At 30.6% G+C, this 4,924-nt stretch overlaps 1 pseudogene; it reads left to right on the top strand.

Annotated features, from left to right (window-relative positions):
* The first annotated feature begins 1,323 nt into the window (after positions 1 to 1,323).
* LOC145009184 (CBL-interacting serine/threonine-protein kinase 14 pseudogene) lies at positions 1,324 to 2,762 on the top strand (annotated as a pseudogene).
* Positions 2,763 to 4,924: the final 2,162 nt, after the last annotated feature.

Here is a 4,924-nt window from a genome sequence, read left to right as displayed (position 1 = left end):
CACATAAGTGGGATAACCAGATGATCCATTCACTTGTTTCATATGGGCTTAACTGACATCGATTTTACAAATCTAGTAACTTATTGCGTAAAAAAACTTTAATGGCCAAATAAAAGCAAAACACAAAGTTCATTGTGCTACAACGTTATTTTCTAACCTTAATGTTGTTTTATTCTCTATGAGAATTCAGATATCAAAAGTTAGCTAACCTGTATGTTTTCCTTAATTCTTATACATGCCAAGAATCGCATTGTGAATATTATGAGGTCCCTTGAGATAGAATATGAAATTCCAAACCTTTATATAGACTTAAACATGATCCTCTTTGAGTATTTGAGATATTAATTTATGAATGCATGCAATCATGGTTGAACTATATACACGGAACAAACAAGATATTAAGATTCATGAAGAAAAAACACATTCATAAATGGTTATCAAGACCTACTAAGTTGTGTTTGGTGTGTCACATTTAGCAGATAAGCTAGTTTATTTTTTGGAGCTTTTTTAAGTTGACAGTTTTAGCAAGTCAAAAAGTAACTTATAAACTAGCTTTTTAAAAAGCTAATTACATTAGTTTTTTAAAATTTTCCAAACATAACCCTTAATTAATTATATAAACACATACATATTCTTTTAAATATTATTTTATATCATTTTCTATCTTTCAACTAGTTTTATCAAAAAATATTTTTTAATCAGTTAGCTTTTTAGCTATCCGTTAATATTTTATTTAACATGTAACTTTTCAAACATCAAATAGTTTTTTATCTAACGACTAACTTTTCACGTCAAACATAACCATGTGAGAACTTAAGAAACTATACTAAATTGTGCACACAAAGATTTACACAATATTGTTAAAAAATTATCAATTTGTTTTATTTTATTTAAAAGGTTCTCGCAAATTCATGCGCGACTTGTATCAGAACAAGTGGTCATTAGTTGGTTGATTTGTTTACAAATTACCATATTGAACTCTAGTGGAATGAGTTAATACGAATGGTGAAGTTGACCTAAGAAGAGTAAACAACGATTTAATAAAAAGGAGTAATAATATTTATCAGTAATTAACTTGTTTTCGATAACTACTAAGGTTGAATATGCAATGTAATTAAATATGACTGCCGTCATAACTATTCAATTGTGAAGCTCTTTATTCAATCATGTGGTTAAATACCACTTTAATCATTTGAATATATATAGATAAATAGTTTTAAAAAGCATATATGAAATATAATCAAATTAATAGTCATATATTTTTGCATAATAATTGATATGTGAAAACAACTGATGGCTTACAAGAAATCCAATAAATAGCCACATGCCGGTAACATGTCTTTAGGTACATCCAAACCTTCCTTCCACCTCCATCAAAACCCACTCATTTACCTCTTCGGAATTTTTCATTTCCTCTTTTATGATCCATTTCAGATGTCGCCTGCTTTAGGAGATTACGCCGGCGAACAGTTGCAGCAGGCGGCAGAGAAAATCCTCTTCGGAAAATACGAGGTAGGGAAGCTCCTCGGTTATGGAGCTTTTGCTAAGGTCTACCATGGCTGGGATATTGAGGCAGAAACAAGTGTCGCCATTAAAGCCATCAACAAACAAAGGATCGTAAATGGAGGTTTAGCTGGACATGTCAAGCGTGAGATCTCCGCCATGCGACGGTTGCGCCACCCCAACATCGTTCGTCTCCAGGAAGTGCTGGCAAACCAGAAGAAAATCTACTTCGTCTTGGAGTTCGCTAAAGGAGGTGAGCTGTTTTCAAAGGTCGCTAAATCGCGTTTCAGTGAGGATCTCAGCCGTCGGTATTTCCAGCAACTGATATCCGCCATCGGTTACTGCCATTCACGCGGCGTCTACCACCGTGATCTGAAACCGGAAAACCTCCTCCTGGACGAGCATTGGAACCTCAAGGTCACAGATTTCGGATTATCGGCGGTGACTGAGCAGGCTCATTCCGACGCACTCCTCCACACGATGTGTGGTACACCTGCTTACGTGGCGCCGGAGATTTTAGCGAAGAAAGGCTACGACGGAGCGAAGGTGGATATTTGGTCTTGTGGGATCATCTTATATGTCCTCAACGCCGGTTATCTACCCTTTAACGATCCAAATCTAATGGTGATGTATCGGAAAATTTACAAAGGAGAATTTCGTGTTCCGAAATGGACATCGCCGGAGCTAAAACGTTTCCTACTTCGTCTTCTCGACACGAATCCTCAAACGAGAATCACCGTCGACGAAATCATCAAAGATCCCTGGTTCAAAATCGGATACAAAGACGCCAGTTTTTCATCCGATCATTTCGAGACTAAAGACGGCGACGATGTCGGCCGGAGCGGCAATTTGAAGAATCTAAACGCGTTCGACATAATCTCGTTTTCGTCCGGGTATAATCTGTCAGGTTTGTTCGATGAACAAGATTCCGGTGAGATGTTTCTATCGACGGTTTCTCCGGAGGAGATCATCGAGAGAGTGGCGGATGCGGCGGAGGAGGAGAGCTTGACGGTGGCTACAAGGAGAAAATGGTGTGTAAAGGTTGACGGAGGGCAGTATGGTAATTTCACATTAACTTTGGAGGTTAAACGGTTGACTGACGAGTTAGTGGTGGTGGAGGTTAGGTGGAGGGAATGTGAAAGTGAACCCGGTCCAGAAATGTGGAAAGATCGGTTAAGGCCGCAGTTGTGTAATTTGATTTATCAACCGGACGGTTCGGTTGCCGGTAATGACAATAACAGCTGAACAGTACATTTGTATGCCGTGTTAGTTTTTTCTTTTTTTGTTCTTTTTAATTTTTTAATCTTAAATAACACTTTAAAAAATTAATATGCATGGATTCATTAAATATGAATTTTGACACCTGTAGTAAGGTCAAGAGGTATCAAGAAAATATAATTGCATACGTATGGTCTTATTGATTAAATTTATAAAAAAAAAAAAAAAAAAAAAGTTTTTCATGATCAAATCTTTATCGTCTTTGTTACGTTAAAAATGCGTATATCAATATAAATTAATTTTTAATATAAAAATATATAAAAAGATTTATCATTACAAGAAAAAAACTATTTAAGATGTTTAATTAACACAACGGAAACTATAATAAAGTCCTTATAAATTACCCTCATAATTGATATGGTTGTTCGAAAGATATTTTGGGTACAGAGCGAAATAAAAAATAGGCATGTAAAATATACAAATGTTATCAAGTTTTTTTATAACTCAATAATTGAAAGAAAATTACTTATACTATCTTTTAAATATAACAATTTTTATAAAAAAAACTTAGGTTTCTTTGAAAGATTGGTCCTAAACTGTCGTCCTTATCATCCACCCTTTTGTAACGGGCCTGATAATCGATTTAGTACCTATATAATTTTTTATTCAATTAAGTTTCAAAAACCGGTAATCGTATTCAATTTAACCATTTTATCCGGTAAACAGCTCATCTAACTTTTAAAAATTATATTTTTTGCACAGATTTCAAAATTTATTACAAATTTGACCCAAAATTTACACATTTGGCCCGTATTTTAAAATTTATTACAAATTTGATCCTAAATTTACTCTATTGGTCCAAATTTTAGAATTTTTTTTATAGATTCATCCTAACTTTAATTTTTTTGACAATTTTTTTATCAAAATTTTGCTTTGAATATGTTTATTTCTTTATTAAATCATTTATATAAAAAAACATATTTTTACATCAAAAATCTTATATTTTCTATAAAACTTTTTTTTAAACTTTTTTGTAAATAATGAGGTAATTATCAATTTCAAATGTTATACATGAAAGCAATAAACTAATATATTAATTTTACAACACTAAAGTGTGATTTCCTTATTATAACTTCACACGGTTTTTTTTTTCTTTTCTTTTTTTTTTTTTTTTTTTTTTTTTTTTTTTTTTTTATACTAAAATGACTAAGATGAAGGAGCCACAAAAGTTTTTGAAATGTCATGAATACAACACATTTTTTACTAGACGGTTGGCTAATCACATTACTTACGATTATTAAGATTTAGGATATATGGTTGATACCAATTTCTATTTATGTTCTAATGGTCTAATTGTCATTAAGCCTAATCGTCGTGTGACTTCTCGTAATTAAACCTAGTTGTTAATTTAAGGTGAGTGACTATTTGTCTATTTATATTTGTTTAACAACTCAATGGTTAAGTTTGATTGTCGAGGGTTGAAAGTATGAAAAAAGATTTTAGAGAATTAAAGAAAACATTATAACGAAAAACTGTATTAAATACTTATTTTTAGGGTAACTTAACATATTAACTGATTAACCATCATTATAAATGGTTTACTTTTGATGAGAACTTTCCTTAAAAGGTATATTTTACTTTAAAAAATAAACTTACATCAGCAACACATTATATTATAATATTTTTATAGTATTAAGATTAATTATTATTTTTTGTATTGGATACTATTTTTATTATATCCTTTGAAAGCTATAAATAAAAAATAAATATTAATTGCTTTTATATATATTATAATTATTATTAACAAAGCAAAGTATAAAAAAAAAAAATAATAATAAAAAAAAAAAAAAAAAAAAAAAAAAAGACATTGACATGAAAATATTTTGGGTTTCATGAGTTTATTTCTATATATTATTGAATGAGTATAGTAGCCATTTCTTTTAACATTTTTTAGATTTAATCACTACACTCTATCTAAAACATTACTTAGTGGTTTGTTATAAATTTATTGTTTTTGTCTTGTTAAGACGTATGTTACACATATTTTTTTATTTACAAATAAATAACATCACTTTGAGACATTTATATAAAAATAAGAAATTTAACTAATAAGAAATGGAAACAATATAATTTTTATTTGTTACGCTTGAAAATATATAAAAAAAAAAAAGTTCAAAAACTAAGATTTCCAAAACACGTAGTG

The sequence above is a fragment of the Lactuca saligna genome, chromosome 8 (genome assembly GCF_052625555.1).
Source record: "Lactuca saligna cultivar CGN05327 chromosome 8, ASM5262555v1, whole genome shotgun sequence".
In the NCBI taxonomy this organism is placed as follows: domain Eukaryota; kingdom Viridiplantae; phylum Streptophyta; class Magnoliopsida; order Asterales; family Asteraceae; genus Lactuca; species Lactuca saligna.
This window is presented reverse-complemented; position numbering and strand designations above follow the sequence as displayed.